The sequence below is a fragment of the Lepus europaeus genome, chromosome 12 (assembly GCF_033115175.1).
Source record: "Lepus europaeus isolate LE1 chromosome 12, mLepTim1.pri, whole genome shotgun sequence".
Taxonomy (NCBI): domain Eukaryota; kingdom Metazoa; phylum Chordata; class Mammalia; order Lagomorpha; family Leporidae; genus Lepus; species Lepus europaeus.
In genome coordinates, this window is record NC_084838.1 from 34,838,927 (window position 1) to 34,856,137 (window position 17,211).

The 17,211-nt window shown below is 41.9% G+C and overlaps 1 protein-coding gene and 1 pseudogene across 2 annotated transcripts in view; one reads left to right on the forward strand and one right to left on the reverse strand.

The window, feature by feature from the left end:
• TGFBR1 (transforming growth factor beta receptor 1) overlaps positions 1 to 17,211 on the reverse strand; it is a 77,297-nt gene that overhangs the window by 45,026 nt on the left and 15,060 nt on the right. The gene's annotated exons all lie outside the window — the stretch shown is intronic.
• Positions 16,384 to 16,926, forward strand: LOC133771222 (large ribosomal subunit protein uL22-like; annotated as a pseudogene).

The following is a 17,211-nucleotide window of genomic DNA, read 5'->3' on the forward strand; positions in this document are numbered from 1 at the left end:
TTTATTTATTTTTGACAGGCAGAGTCAACAGTGAGAGAGAGAGACAGAGAAAGGTCTTCCTTTTGCCGTTGGTTTACCCTCCAATGGCGGCCACGGCCGGCACACTGTACTGATCCGAAGCCAGGAACCAGGTGCTTCTCCTGGTCTCCCATGCGGGTGCAGGGCCCAAGCACTTGGGCCATCCTCCTCTGCACTCCTGGGCCATAGCAGAGAGCTGGCCTGGAAGGGGAGCAACCGGGACAGAATCCGGCGCCCTGACTGGGACTAGAACCCAGTGTGCCGGCGCCACAGGTGGAGGATTAGCCTATTGAGCCACGGCGCCGGCTCTGCATGCACTGGATTTTTAAAAAATTTTATTTAGGCCGGCGCCGTGGCTCAAACAGGCTAATCCTCCGCCTAGCGGCGCCGGCACACCGGGTTCTAGTCCCGGTTGAGGTGCCGGGTTCTATCCCGGTTGCCCCTCTTCCAGGCCAGCTCTCTGCTATGGCCCGGGAAGGCAGTGGAGGATGGCCCAAGTCCTTGGGCCCTGCACCCGCATGGGAGACCAGGAGAAGGACCTGGCTCCTGGCTTCGGATCAGCGAGATGCGCCGGCCGCAGCAGCCATTGGAGGGTGAACCAACGGCAAAAAGGAAGACCTTTCTCTCTGTCTCTCTCTCACTATCCTTATTTAAGTTATACAAGTTTCATCTATTTCATTTGTACAAATTTAGGAACACAGTAACACTGCCCTCCCCCCCACTCTCCCTCCTGCCCATGCTCCAACCCTTCTTCCTCCTCCCTCTCACATTCACACTCTTTAATTTTTACAAAGATCTATTTTCAGTTACTTAATGATCGTATAGTTAACCTTACACTAAGTAAAATAGTTCAACAAATAGTATGAAGAAGAAAAAAAAAAAAGCACTGTTCCTCAACAGAAGATACAAGGGCTATAAACAATCATTGTATCTCAAAATGTCCATTTCACTCCAATACATTACATTTTAGGTACTCTATTAGTTACCTCAGAACAGGGAAAACATGATATTTGTCTTTTTGGGACTGGCTTATTTCACTAAATATGATGGTTTCCAGTTTCATTCATATTGTTGCAAAAGACAAAATTTCTTTTTTTTTTTTTTTACAGCTAAGTAGTACTCCATAGTGTATATATACCATATACCATGATTTCTTTATCCAGTCATCAGTTGATGGACATCTGGGTTGATTCCATAACATAGCTATTTTGAGGTGTGCTGCAGTGAACATGGGGGTACAGAGAACTCTTTCAGATGCTGATTTCTTTAGGTCAGGGGAAATTCCCAGGAGTATATGGTAGGTCTATATTCAGATTTCTAAGGTATCTCCATACTGTCTTCCACAGTGGCTGTACCAGTTTACATTCCCACCAACAGTGGATCAGGGTAACTTTTTATCCTCACTAGCATTTGTCATTTGTTGATTTCTGTATGAGAGCCATTCTAACAGGGGTGAGTTGAAACCTCATTGCGGTTCTGATTTGTATTTCCTTGATGGCTAGTGATCCTGGGCATTTTTTCAAGTGTCTATTGGCCATCTGAATTTCCTCTCTTGAAAAATGCCTATTCAAGCCTTTTGCCCATTTCTTAATTAGATGGTTCATTTTGTTGCTGTTGATTTCCTTGAGCTCTTTACAGATTTTAGTTGTTAACCCTTTATCAGTTGTGTAGTTTGCAAATATTTTCTCATTTTCTCCCATTCTGTCAATTGCCTCTTCACTTTCCTGAGAGTGTTTTTTTTTCAGTGCAGAAGCTTCTTAGCTTGATGCAATCCCATCTGTCAATTTTGGCTTTGACTGCCTGTGCCTCTGGGGTCTTTTCCAAGAACTCTTTGCCTATGCCAATGTCTTTCAGAGTTTCTCCAATGATCTCTAATAATTTGATTATGTAAGGTCATAGATATAGGTCTTTAATCTATTTTGAGTGGATTTTTGTGTAAAATGTAAGGTAGGGGTCTTGTTTCCACTGGATCTCCACTTAGGCATGTGGAGATCCAGTTTCCCAAGCACCATTTGTTGAAGATAGTGCCCTTGCTCCAGGGATTGATTTTAGCTCCTTTGTCAAAGATAACTTGGTTGTAGATGCATGGATTGATTTTTGGAGTTTCTATTCTGTTCCATTGTTCTACAAATCTGTTTTTGTGCCAGTACTCGAATGTTTTAACTGCCCTGTACTATGTCTTGAAATCAGGTATTGTGATGCCTCCAGCTTTGTTTTTGTTGTATAAGATTGCTTTAGCTATTCAGGGTCTCTTGTGTTTCCATATGAATTTTAGCATCATTTTTTCTAGATCAGCAAAGAATGTCCTTGGTATTTTGATTGGGATCACATTGAATCTGTAAATTGAGTTTGGCAGTATGGACATTTTGATGATATTGATTCTTCCAATCCATGAACATGAAATATTTTTCCATTTTTAATGTCTTCTTCTATTTCGTTCTTTAGTGTTTTGTAATTCTCATCATAGAGATCTTTGACATCTTTGGTTAAATTTATTCCAAGGTATTTAATTCTATTTGGAGCTATTGTGAATGGGACTGAACTTAGAAGTTCTTTCTCAGCCATGGCATTGTCTGTGTATACAAAGGCTATTGATTTTTTGGTGATTTTATATCCTGCCACTTTATCAAATTCTTCTATGAATTCCGATAGTCTCTTAGTGGAGTCTTTTGGATCCCCTATATATAGACTCATGTCACCTGCAAATAGTGGTAGCTTGATTACCTTCTTTCCAATTTGTATCCCTTTGGTTTCTTTTTCTTGTCTAAAGGCTCTCTCTAAACCTTCCAGGACTATATTGAATAGCAGTCGTGAGAATGGGCATCCTTGTCTGGTTCTGGAGCTCAGGGAGGATGCCTCCAGCTTTTCCCCATTCAATAGGATGCTGGCCATGGGTCAGTCATAAATCACCTTGATTGTGTTGGGGAATGTTCCTCCTATTACCAATTTGCTTAGGGTTTTCATCATGAAAGGATATTATATTTTGTCAAATGTTTTCTCTGCATCTATTGAAATAACTATATGGTTTTTGTTACTCAGTTTGTTATGGTGATGTATCACATTTACTGATTTGTGAATGTTGAACCACCCCTGCATACCTGCGATAAATCCCATTTGGTCTGGGTGAATTTTGGTCTGATGTAATGTTGGACTTGACTAGCTAATAGAAATGAAGAGACTCCTAGACACATACAATCTACCAAAATTGAGTCATGAAGATAGAGAAAACCTAAACAGACCAATAACCAAGACAGAGACTGAATCAGTAATAAAGATCCCCCCAACAAAGAAAAGCCAAGGACCAGAGGGCTTCACTGCTGAATTCTACCAGACATTTAGAGAACTAACTCTAATTCTTCTCAACATATTCAAAATAATTGAAAGGGAAGGAATCCTTCAAAACTCCTTCTATGAAGCCTGAGTCACCTTAGTTCCTAAGCCAGAAAAACATACAACAGAGAAAGTGAACTACAGACCAATATCCCTGATGAACATAGGTGCAAAAATCCTCCAAAACAATGTACTGTGATCTTTATGACTCAACTCCAGGAATGACTTCTTTAGGGAAGTCTTCTTGTAATTATTGCTAACACTTTTCCACATACACACAGATACTCCCTCAACCACACTCCCTAAAGAGGCTAACTGCTCCCCAAAGCACATACTGCTTATCCCAATTGCTATTTTTGTTTCTCTTTCCCATATGAAACTATAAGCTCTCTGAGGCCAGGGACCTGATGTGTCATCTAGCACTATGGCTGATATGGTCAAAAAATACTTGTGTAAAGAATGATGGAATGGGTGCTTACATTTCACCATAAGCTCATGAGGCTGCAAAGCATAGACATAGTCTTAAGTGTAACTAAACTTTCCAATTATTCAAGGAGAAGAGTCCAGACGGAATGGCCATCTATGAGACTAAAGAGATCCAACATACCTAGAAAAGGAGTGGCTAGACAGACCTATAGAAAGCTAATACCCTGAATAATTTATGGTGATGTTTGGTGAGGATTATAGGTTTCCTGGGTATAACTTACTGTGGAGGGAGTCTGAATTAAGAATTTATGAACTGACTTTGGGGTAATGAATCCCTTAAAACTGCAGGTCAAATGGTGTTTGTATTTGCATCTTCAAGAAGAAAGTCTTTAGCTTTCAACTGAGTCCCCAAAGGGATCTGTGACTCGCGGAAGGTTAAAACCAGCACCGCAGGAGATTGTCATCGCTTTTTCCTCATGATCAGCCGTTGGACCCATGTTTTCTAAGCATTAGTTGCATCAGCTACTCTACCAAAAGCTTAGTATACAAACATTAATAACTCATGGTCACTGCCCTAGAGGAACTCCAAATACTAGTTGAGGGAGAGCAGCACAACACAATGTGGTGCTGTGTATAAAGAGAAAGCCAATACTTTCCCCAGTGTATGAGTTAAGGATTAAGTATTTGGTAGAACAAGACATTCACTTTTGGGTTCCAATTTAGCTCTCACATTACAAACTCTAAGACCACATGCTCCTCACCATACCATCCACCTATCATGGGTAAAGACCATTTAAACAAGCACTGTCACTAGGCTGTCACTGTCACTGCTGCTTCTTCAGCTACATGAAGATTTCCTTCAGGCCACAGGTCCTCCTGGCACACTACACTCACACAGGGAGCAAAGCTTTCATAGTCATTGTAACAGAAAAGAGTAAAAAATACAGAAAACTTGAACCACAACAGCATACAGAAATACAGGCATGCTACTGTTGGCATACTCAAAACCCAACAGTAACAGCCAATGCTATCTATGCACTTTCCTATGTGAAAGTTTTAAATGGGTCCTATCTTTGCAGCATAATTTGCAAAAGTTCAATAGCAATAAATGTGATCATTAAGTATACAATGACATTTTTCCATTTTTCTAGCAATAATTGATTTAGAAAACCATTTAATGAATCTCATACTGTTAATCTTATCTTCTAGTGAACAAAGCACCTGACATGTCATTAAAATTCGTATTTGAGGAATGCTTGTTGGCAGTGTTTTGCTTAGGTATGAGGCCTCATTATCCTGAACTTACCAACTAAACCTTGAAGACACATTAAATCCTACGCAACATTAGTAATGAAAATAGGAATTGGCGGCCGGCGCCGCAGCTCACTAGGCTAATCCTCCGCCTTGCGGCGCCGGCACCCTGGGTTCTAGTCCCGGTCAGGGCACCGATCCTGTCCCGGTTGCCCCTCTTCCAGGCCAGCTCTCTGCTGTGGCCAGGGAGTGCAGTGGAGGATGGCCCAAGTGCTTGGGCCCTGCACCCCATGGGAGACCAGGAGAAGCACCTGGCTCCTGCAATCGGATCAGCACGGTGCACGGCCACAGCGCGGCAACCGCGGCAGCCATTGGAGGGTGAACCAACGGCAAAAGGAAGACCTTTCTCTCTGTCTCTCTCTCACTGTCCACTCTGCCTGCCAAAAAAAAAAAAAAAAAAAAAACAAGAAAATAGGAATTGGCAATTTGCATTATCACTGAGTTAAAATACAGAAACAGATATAAAATGGAATCAGAAGACCTAAAGCTATTTTATCCTACTGCAAACCTAAACATCATCATACTGAATAACTATATTAACTGAAATGTTATTTTTTTGTAATTGTCCTTGTATTTAATTTGCAGTTTCATGTCTATACAGTTTAAGTAACATCATAAAAATATATTCTATAGTTCTTTCAAAGGAGCCTTTACATTACAACACATCTAAAAAAGTGAGTGCTAGGGGGCTTCTCTTAACTGCTGTTTCAATAAGACTCTTCAATAAGATCAGGTCACTAGACAAATATAAACATTATAGAACACAGAGTTTAACCAGGCAAGGAGTTATAAGAATTTTAAAATACTACTCTAAATCACAATCTTTTTTAAAAAAATTTATTTATTTATTTACTTGAAAGGTAGAGTTACAGCGAGGCAGAGGCAGAGAGAGAGAAACAGAGGTCTTCCATCTGCCGGTTTACTCCCCAAATGGCTGCAATGGCTGGAGCTGTGTGAATCCAAAGCCAGGAGCCAGGAGCCTCCTCCAGGTCTCCCAAATGGGTGCAAGGGCCCAAGGATTTGGGCCATCTTCCACTGCTTTCCTAGATGACAGCAGAGAGCTGGGTCAGAAGCAGAGCAGCGGGACTCGAACCAGCATCCACAAGGGATGCTGGCATGGCTTGGTGGCAGCCCTACTCACTAAGCCACAGCGCCAGCCCCTCTAAATCAGAAAAATTCCCATGAACACATGAGTTTTAATTCCCATGTTTCAGAAAATTCAAATATATTTTACTAACAGATCTGGCCCTTGATTACCCTTCCCTTTTATTAACTTGATTTTCCATTTTGTTTTAATTTTTTAAAATCCATACATAGGGGACACTGGCTATCTAGAACTGGTATAAACAGACATCTCCGTCCCACCACCCCGGAAGTCACACCCCACTCCCCACTCTTCAATACCAACCCATCAAATTGACTCTTCCATTTAATTCTGCAATTATTTACTGAGCATCTCTACGCAATGTGGACTATGGGGTGAAGGGATGAGTAAGAAAAGGTATGTGCACATAAGTAGTTCACTAGGGTGAAGGAGTAAAGCATTCAATAGGTAGTTAAAATCCAGAGTCCTGAGAATAGTCAACGTGCTTCAACTCCGCTGAAGCAGAAGAGGTATCAAGAAAAGCTTCAAAGGTCATTCAAGATAACACATGGGAGACATGTGCAACTGGGGAGTGAACCAGAAGATGGAAGATCTCTTTCTGCCTCTGCCTCTCCTTCTCTGTTATTCTTTCAAATAAATAAATAAATCTTTCTTTTTTTAAAAAAAGAGTAACTACTAAGATGCTAACCACAAGGGTTTTATTTCATCAGCAAAACGAACATAATACCTTTCTAAGGCATTCCCTCACCTCAGTGAGGTCGTTAAATAAAATATTACACATTAACACATGTTGAAACTAAGTTATTATACAAACATGGAGTTATCACATATGGTAAGTGGCACTGTTCCAAATTTTAACTCTTAGGCCACCAAAGAATATCTCTTCCCCTAAATTCCACTACAGAATCCTAGATTGGAAGAACCACATGAAACTTTGAAAACATCTGCATATAATTCAGTTCTGCCATTTCATTAATGAAAAAACAATTTGTAACAATATCTACCCAGGTTTCAGGTAGATATGAATTCCCACTATATTATCATCACAAACATGAACGAAACCTATGTGAATATTTTCTGTACTGGTATCCCCACGCTAAGTAAACACCCAACTTTTAAGATTCTCAGGGACCAGTCATACAGCTTCATGTTTAGACCCCTTGAGTTTGACTTTTTTGCTTGAAACTAAAGAACTGGACCAAAGTGCCATGGTTAATAACCTTTTATTACACTACCCAGTTCAGTTTTCCCCAATCTACCAGTAGGCATCACTTTCTTAATTTCAACATGCACGTATTCCCATACTTCAACAGGTTCTGAAATCTGGAGTACTTCACCACAAAGGTTAAAAGGAAACTCCAGTCTCTGGACAGAAGGGTAAGACATGCTGAGTAGTTACAACGCAAGCAGAGAACACTTGGCCATAAATAGAAGATAAAATTCATTTAGTCATCACTTTATTTGTACTGGTGTTCTCCTACAACTAACATTATTATTATCTATTTATTTTTGGACAGGCAGGGTTAGAGAGACAGAGAGAAAGGTCTTCCTTCCGTTGGTTCACCCCCAAAATGGCCGCTATGGCCCGCACACTGCGCTGATCCGAAGCCAGGAGCCAGGTGCTTCCTCCTGGTCTCCCATGCGGGTACAGGGCCCAAGCACTTGGGCCATCCTCCACTGCCTTCCCGGGCCACAGCAGAGAGCTGGACTGGAAGAGGAACAACCGGGACAGAATCCAGTAACCCAACCAGGACGAGAACCCGTGCTGTTCCGGCGCCACAGGCAGAGGATTAGCCTAGTGAGCCACGGCGCCGGCCCTCCTACAACTAACATTTAACTTGAATTAGATCCTTATTAAAATGTCTTCTGCCATTGTAGCGCAGCATGTTAAGCTGCCACCTGTGACACCAGCATTCTGGCTGATCCATTTCCTATCCAGCTCCTTACTAATGCTCCTAGCCAAGTAGCAGATGGCCCAAGGACTTGGTCCCCTGCCACCAATGAGGAAGACCTGGATGGAGTTCCTGGCTCCTGGCTTTGGCCTGGCTCAGCACCAGCTGTTGTGGCCATTGAGGAGTGAATCAGTTGATGGAAGATATTTCTTTCTCCCCATCCCACCCCACCCTCTGTAACTCTGCCTTTCAAATAAATAAATAAATCTTTTTAAACTCTGCACAAAGATTTCACTATGAATCAGCACTGGAAGGAAAAGTCACTGTGCTCACAGATAATTGTCAGTTCCTTGCTAGGAAATATAATTACCAGCAGCGAAATTTTCAAACACTGTAGGATAAATGAGACCTTTCAAAGTTTGTATATGGTGGAGCAACGTGAAAGAATGCCAGAAACCAAACACCTAGTATGTTAAAGAAAGTGACAATGAAGAAAAGGGCAGCAGGACCCTAGGAATGATTTTTACTGAATTATAGTTTCAAGATGATAAGCCCCAAATTGAGATCCTGGCTCTTGGTCCCAATGGTTGCCTCATTTCTATGTGTCTGGAGGTCATAATTACTTCTAACACCAGGGACTACCAAGGATTGACTCACAAACCCATACTCATATATCTGACTAGAGAAATGGAGAGGCAGACAGCCTGCATAAAGTATATGGAACTGGCATTTCTGTCACCCTTGTAGGAGAAATAAAAATGAACATCAAAAAGCTTGTCTGCCCAGGCCTAGAGTGACGGCATCCACACAACCTACCCCTCTGCTGATGTACACATTTCAATACTCTTTCCTCTTCTAACCTTTGTTATCTGCCTTCTCTTCCCATTACTGAGCTTCCCTCAGTCTAGAAGTCTATTGAAACATCTCTCTAAAATTCAGCTCTGACACCCTTCTGACCATATTCTTTCATGTTTTAGGACATGAGACACAGTGACACCCTTTTTTCCCAAGTTGACATGATTCTACACTTCCCTAACTTACTTCGCACTCAGCTCTTGCTACATCTCCAATCTACATCTCCAAAATTCCTGGCCTTCCACCAGTGCTCCAAACTCCCAACTGCCTAAAGAAAATACTGCAAAGCATACCTGTTAGGAAAAAGCCAAAATGTTCAAAGTCAAATAGAGCATCTGCCCTCTAACACTATCAAACTGGTACTGTGCTAGAAGGCCCCTGCAGGGCCCACTAGGCTTCTTCTCATAAAGATGGCTCAGCAGTTAAAAAAGAGGCAGATTTCTCTCATCACAGACTGAAATCCAATTTTTTCACCACTCTAACTTTGCTGGTCACCTTTGTTTCCCTTAAGGCACCCAGAGCAGCACAATTATCCTTCACAGTGAGAGGACCAGTGAATGGAAAAATGGAATTAAAAGGTAAGCATATTTAGGTGCAAAAGTATGCTGAAATCCAGGCACGGTTTTCTCATAACATACACTGTACATGAACTGTATTGCAAGCACGTACTAACAGGCAGGGAAAGCTACGATGCATGACGTCCTTTATTCAGTCCACTCAGCTACAGTCAAAAGCAGAAGATCATACCACAGACAGCAAAGGTAAAAGCAAAGCAACAAATGATAATAAACTCGGGAACTACTAACGTCAATCTCTACCATCCAACCTATTTATTCCTTTACTCCAGTTCAGAGTAATCTGCCTTCCGCCCTTTTCTCCACTGCCAATGCCAGATCCCCTCTCAAGGAGCTCCTACCTCTCTCCTCTACCTCTTCCATGTAGGTGGTAAAGCACAGCTATAGACTTTACTTCTTTGGTATACTGCTGATCTCTGCAGACAACGCTGACCTCTGACCACCTACTCCCTCCAGCTGACAGCCCACAGCACCCAGCGGTTCCCCATTCAATCCTCTGGCAGTACTGTCAAAAACGAGCTTGTCAAAATACTAAGGACCACACAGGAAAATGGGAAGTAAAATTTCTTGCAGTGTAGGTAATATTTCACTCCCAAATTCAGGACTTCAGAATAAAAACCTGATTTTTCCAGATAAATTCTACTTCTGCAACTTTTAAAAATCTTAGAAGCACCTTTTTAAATTTAACTCACATCTCATGTTAGAAGAATGGGAGCATTACTAAATTCCCAACCATTTGGTTTTTGCCACAAAGCCTTAATTTTCCAGTCTCCTAGGTTCCATGGAGTTACTTGACATGATGTTAACTTCTACCAGAGAAAATCACACTAAGAAAACCGATCATGGCAATATGGGATTTAACAGAGTAAAGTAATAAAGACTTCCATTTAGGCTCAAAATACATTAAATTATGAGTTGTGGCAAGGTGAGTTAAGCTGCTTCTTGGAAGGGCTATACCTTGGCTGTTGTACTTCTTTTTTAAAAAAAGATTTATTTATTTATTTGAAAGTCAGAGTTACATAGAGAAAGAGAAGCAGAGAGAGAGAGGTCTTCCATCTGCTGGTTCAGTCCCCAGTTGGCTGCAGAGGCTGGAGCTGTGCCGATCCAAAGGCAGGCCAGCTTCCTGATAATGCACCTGGAAGGCAGGCAGAATATGATGGTTCAAGTACTTGAGTCCCTGCCACCCACAAGGGGGTGAGATCCTGGCTCCAGGATTTGGCCTGGCTCAGCCCTGACTGTTTCAGGCATTTGGGGAGTGAACCAGCAGATGGAAGATCAATCAATTGATCTCTCTCTCTCTCCCTTTCAAATAAGCATATTTTAAATTTACAATAAATTAGGGGCTGGCGCTGTGGCACAGCAGGTTAAAGCCCTGGCCTGAAGCACTGGAATCCCATATGGGCACTGGTTCTAGTCCTGGCTGCTCTTCTTCCATTCCAGCTCTCTGCTATGGCCTGGGAAAGCAGCAGAAGATGGCCCAAGTCCTTGGGCCCCTACCCCCATGTGGAAGACCCAGAAGAAACTCCTGGCTCCTGGCTTCGGACCAGCGCAGCTGTGGCATTGCTGCCATCTGGGGAGTGAATCAGCAGATGGAAGACTTCTCTCTCTGTCTCTACCTCTCTCTGTAACTCTGTCTTTCAAATTGTAATCCATAAGCTGTACTTTGGAAATTTATATTCATTAAATAAAAGTTAAAAAAAAAACAATAAACTACAAACACAAGATAAAGATCTGCTTAGCAGATTTGGGAAATCTGTTTAACAACAGATTGTAAAAGACTAAGAGTACTTATTGTTACCTACTGACATTGCTGGAATAAACAGAGGGAGAATCAGGCTCCAAAATCTCACGCAAGTCCAATTAAGTAATCAGTGTCATCTAAATATAAATCTGCCCTGTAAATATGATCCGAGAATCAAAGAATTAAAGTTGGAACTAAAAGGTATCCTAGTTGTGGAGGCAAATCTCATTTTATAGACGGAACAACAGGGACCATGTATCTTACTACAGTACTAAATGAAATTGTGGTATCAGGATGGGACAAATTTTAATTTAAAAAATCAACAAATACAACTCATCCTACAATGGAACTGGCTGCCTCAAAAGGTCATGACTTCTCTGCCATTACAGGTATGTAAGTAGAAGCTTAATGACCAACACTCAGGAGTGAAGCAGGGACCTCCTGTACTAAATAAAATTTTAGTCTAAAATTATACAATCCCCACATTAGTAGGATTCTACTATTTCACAAGTTACACCCATGTTACCATTTTATGACTAATTCAGCTTGAGTTCACATCTCCAAGGTACAACAATTATGGCAGTGCACTTCATCTTGAAATCACTTACCCATTTCCCATTTGGTGCTTTCTGCTTCTCTATCCCCAGATCCTTCCTCAATTCCTAGCATATGGGATCCAGTACATCTTTCTTGAATAAACTTCCAAAGGACATTTCCTTAGCCTGTAAGTGTCGGGAACTCCAGAATCCTCAGTAGAATGACCAGTCAGGCAGATTTTCTCTTTTACCTTTTATTTTCTTCCTTTTTGAAGTCCTTTCCTTACCTCTCAGTACTCTTTTCAATAATACAAAAGTCCCACTCAGATAGCTCTCTCAGTCCACTGGTGTAATTAATGTATCCCATTGTCCAGAATAACCTCTCCCTCTACACAAAGGAGGGCAACGTCATTTCTAAAGTTATAATGAACATAGCCTCTGATCCAGAAAACACAGCCTACAGATGTACCTGGGTACCTCAAAACATTCATGAACAGTGGAATTAAAAGATAAGTTTATTTTGGTATAAAAAAAATTGAAATCTGTGCATAATTTTCATAATGTACACTTTCCAAGAGTTTTTTGAAGAACCTTCATATAGTAAGAATCTTTAAAAAAGTTTATGCTTTTTAATCCATTAATTAAGTCAACTTCTTAGAATTGAGTCTAAAGAAATAGGCGAGAGCAAAAATGTAAGTATTGAAGAACTATATAGAGACCAGCGCTGTGGCGCAGCGGGTTAATGCCCTGGCCTGAAGCGCTGGCATCCCATATGGGCGCAGGTCTGAGACCTGGCTGCTCCACTTCCAACTCAGCTCTCTGCTATGGCCTGGAAAAGCAGTAAAGATGGCCCAAGTCCTTGGGCCCCGTGTACCCAAGTGGGAGACCAGGAAGAAGCTCCTGGCTGCTGGCTTCGGATCAACCCAGCTCTGGCCATTGTGGCCAACTGGGGAGTGAACCAGTGGATGGAAGACCTCTCTCTCTCTCTCTCTCTCTACCTGCGCCTCTCCTCTCTCTGTGTAACTCTGACTCTCAAATAAGTAAATAAATCTTTAAAAAAAGAAAAACTATACAAATGTCAACACAATGACAATAAATTATGATATAATCATAAATGTAAGATTATATAGCCATTAAAACTAGCATTTTAGAAGACATTTAGAATTTAGAGTGACCAGCACTGTGGCATAGAGAGTAAAGCCACGGCCTACAGTGCCAGCATCCCATACGGGTGCTAGTTTGGGTGCCGGTTTGAGTCCCGGCTGCTCCATTTCTGACCCAGCTCTCTGCTATGGCCTGGGAAAGCAGTAGAAGATGACCCAGGTACTTGGGCCCCTGTACCCACATGGGAGACCCAGAGGAAGCTCCTGGCTCCTGGCTCCGGATCGGCCCAACTCTGGTCATTTGGGGAGTGAACCAGCAGATGGAAAACCCCCCTACCCCCACCCTCACACACCACCGTTGCCTCTGTAACCCTGCCTTTCAAATAAATAAATAAATCTTTAAAAAAAAAAAAAAACATTTAGAATACATTTCCCTAAACAAGGAAACGGTCACCCTACTAATACGGTCTAATGTAGAGCTGCATATAGTGTGATGACAATTAGTGGGCCTGTCACCTGAACTTGTTTCTGCTCCGCTTCAGTGAGCTGACGGGCACATTAATATAGAAAGCAGATGTGTGCACTCTCTCTCACCCCAGGCCCTGAACAGAAATGGAGAAATTCCTGTCATGGTGAGGACAAACGTAAAATTACTGACTTTCTTATTTTTTCCAATCTAAAAATGCTTTTATACAGCTTCTTATTAGACTTTACTTTGATGAGTGGGTACTGGTAGTCAAGTTCATGGAATTCAGAGTCAAAAGACTTAAGTTCAATCCTATCTGTCAGTTGCCGAGTAATCCTGAGGAAGTCAATTTATTTCAGTTCTAAATTTCCTCAACTTATAACAGTACTAATCACAGCACATAATAAATGCTCAGAACTTTAAGCACTCATTCAATGTGAATTTCTTTAGTGCTACATGTACCAGTCTCTGCTGGCAAGAGAACCAGACCTAACCTTCAGATAGCTGGAGAAGGCAACACTGACAGAGCAAAACGTAAACAGTGAGCACATAAAGTAGTTAACATTCATGGTAGCTCTCATTTCTCTTCCTCTACTCAGAGCCATCCAGAGTTTGTCAGCACTGGGACTGAACAGGGTTAGCCCAACAATTTACTGTGCTAGTGGAAGATGAATCTATAGGAAGTATATTTTCAGTTTCAACTCAAACTAATAGCTGGAACACAACCAGTATATACATTTATTTGTAATCTCTTTAATTAACAATATCATAATATATTAACTTTTATAACATGTCCATGCTTAAAGAGACTTGATAAATATCTGATGCTAGCTCTTTGCTTCACATATAAAGTAACAGAAATGTCCTAAGGGCTCCATCAACATAATCTACATTTCTTCTAAAATCAGAAAAAGAAAAAAAGGATTAAGTATCTACAATGCTCTCACTCTCAAGACAGGAAAGACCAGGGACTCAATCTTTTCCCTCTGGAAAGCAAGTGGTGACAGAGGACACTGTAGCTTGGTTGCAAGGATACAGAGGTGTGGTGATGAACCTTAAGTGAAAGTAGCCGCTCATCCTGAGCTGGGGGAAAGAGGTCTGAAATAGAACTCTGTTAACAGAAGGAAGTGGTAACCTCCCTCCAGTTGCCTCTGATATAGGAGAGTAACACCCAGACCATCAAACAGCAAAAGACCTACTGGGGCCACCGCTGGAGAAATGACCACACAGTGCCACGTGTAGTTAGGAATTGCAGAAGCAGAGAACAAGGCCTGAATACCTTTCTACAGGAAAGAACAGGGTATGTAACCTGCAGGAAGACGGATTGAGATTTCTTCCCTCAGCTTCACGACGTTCAGAACAAACATGCTGCTGATGAATGGAGATGCAAAGTGCAGAGAGAGCACAGAAAAAGGAGACCTCTCTCAAAGACAAGACCTGAACTACGACTTAAGGAAGATTAATGAAGAAAAGATAGTGTACTCAGATGCAGGAATATAAGAATTTGACCGTTTAGGTAATATAAACAAAAACAAAAATACTGCTAAAAATCAACTCCTATTCACAGTTTTTAAAAATCTTAGTAAATCACAGAATAAAATAAATTTGCAGAGTCCAGCGCTATGGGGTAGGAGGCTAAGCCTCCGCGTGTGGTGCTGGCATCCTATATGGGTGTCCTTGCTGCTGCTCTTCCAATCCAGCTCTGCTTATCGGGGAAAGCAGTGGAGGATGGCCCAAGTGCTTGGGCCCCTGCAACCTCATGGGAGACCCAGAAGAAGCTCCTGCCTCCTGGCTTCAGATCGGCTCAGCTCCAGCTGTTGCGGCCCTTAGGAGTGAACCAGCAGATGGAAGACTTTCTCTCTGTCTCTCCCTCTCTCTGTCTGTAACTCTACCTCTCAAATAAACAAATGAAACACTAATAAATAAATAAATAGGGACCTACTCTATCAGATGAAGGAAAGGCAGAAAGCAAGTGTTATACTTAATGACACATGAATGAATTTCCTCCTGAAATCACAAATAAGAAAAGGTTATCTATCATTGCTCTTCAACATTGTATTAGAGATCACAGGCTGTAATAAATCAGAAAAAGAAACAAGCAAAAACAAATAAAATAATAGATTAGAAAAAAATAGAACAGTCATTATTTGTAGATGATGTTAATTTATGTACATAGAAAATAAAAAAGTAACCTATAGATCAACTATCAAAATTAATTATTAAATTTAGCAAGGTCAGGGACAGCATTGTGGCATAGCAGATAAAGCTGCTGCCTACAGCGCCAGCATCCCATATGGGCGCTAGTTCAGGTCCCGGCTGCTCCACTTCCAATCCAGCTCTCTGCTGTGGCCTGGGAAGGCAGTAGAAGATGGCCCAAGTCCTTGGGCCCCTGCACCTGCATGGGAAACCTGGAAGAAGCTCCTGGCTCCTGGCTTTGGATAGGCTTAGCTCTGGCCGTTGCAGTCATCTGGAGAGCAAACCAGCAGATGAAGACCTCTCTGCCTCTGCCTCTCTGCAGCTCTGCCTTTCAAATAAATAAATAAACCTTTAAAAAAATTAGCAAGGTCACTGAATACAAAGTCACCACACAGATATGTGTGTGCTATGTACATGAGCAAACACATACCTCTCTTTTTAAAGCAGCAACAGAAACAAATTTTAAAAATGTCAAGAACTATGAATAAATCTAACAAAAGACATGTAAGATCTTGAGAGTGAAAGCTTCAAAACATTACTTATTTTAAAATATTTACTTATTTATTTGGAAGGCAGAGTTGGAGGGAGGGAGAGAGGGAGAGAGGAGACTTTCCATTTGCTGGTTCATTCTTCAAATGGTCACAACAGCCAGGGCAGGCCAGGAGCTAGAACTTCTATGTATGTGGAAGGTCAGAAACTCTATCCAAGTCTCCTCCCTCATGGTGGCAGTAACCCAAGACCTTGGGCCATCATCTGCTGCCCTGCCAGTCTTATTAGCAGAAGTGGAGCATGCACTCTTCCTGTATGCAGCCTTAGGTAATCTGCAAAAATGGTTTGCTACTCACTTGACCCAGAAAACCCCACAAAATTATGCAAATCAAGAAATTCAAATCTTTGTGTTCACTTTAAGAACGTCCAAGAAACCACCCGGGCCATCAAGGGTACACATTTCCGAAAAGTATACAAAAGATGTCACACTAAAGAAGCAACATGTGCCAATACATCAGTACAATGCTGGAGTTGGCAGGTGTGCCCAGGCCAACCAGTGGGGTGGACACAGGGTCGGTGGCCCAAGACTGCTGCGTTTCTATTGCACCTGCTTAAAAATGCAGACAGTAATGCTGAGCTGAAGGGTCTGGAGGTAGATTCTCTGGTCACTGAGCACATCCAGTTGCACAAAGCCCCCAGGATGCACCGCGATCCCTATAGATCCTACAGTAGCATTAACCCACACATGAGCTCCCCATGCCACCCTGAGATGATCCTCACTGAAAAGGAACAAACTGTTCCTAAACCAGAAGAGGAGGTGGCACAGAAGAAAAAGATATCACAGAAGAAACTAAAGAAGCAAAAACTTATGGCTTGGGAATAAATTATAAAATAAAATATATTAAAATATATATAAAATAAATTAAAAGAAAAAAAAGAGGGACCAGCACTGTGGTTTAGTGGGTAAGGCCGCCGCCTGCAGTGCCAGCATCCCATATGATCGCAGGTTTGAGTCCCGGCTGCTCCACTTCTGTTCCAGCTCTCTGCTATGGCCTGGGAAAGTAGTGGAAGATGGCCCAAGTCCCTGGGCCCCTGCACCTGAGTGGGAGAACCAGAAGAGGCTCCTGGCTCCAGATCGGCTCAGCTCTAGCTGTTGCAGCCATTTGGG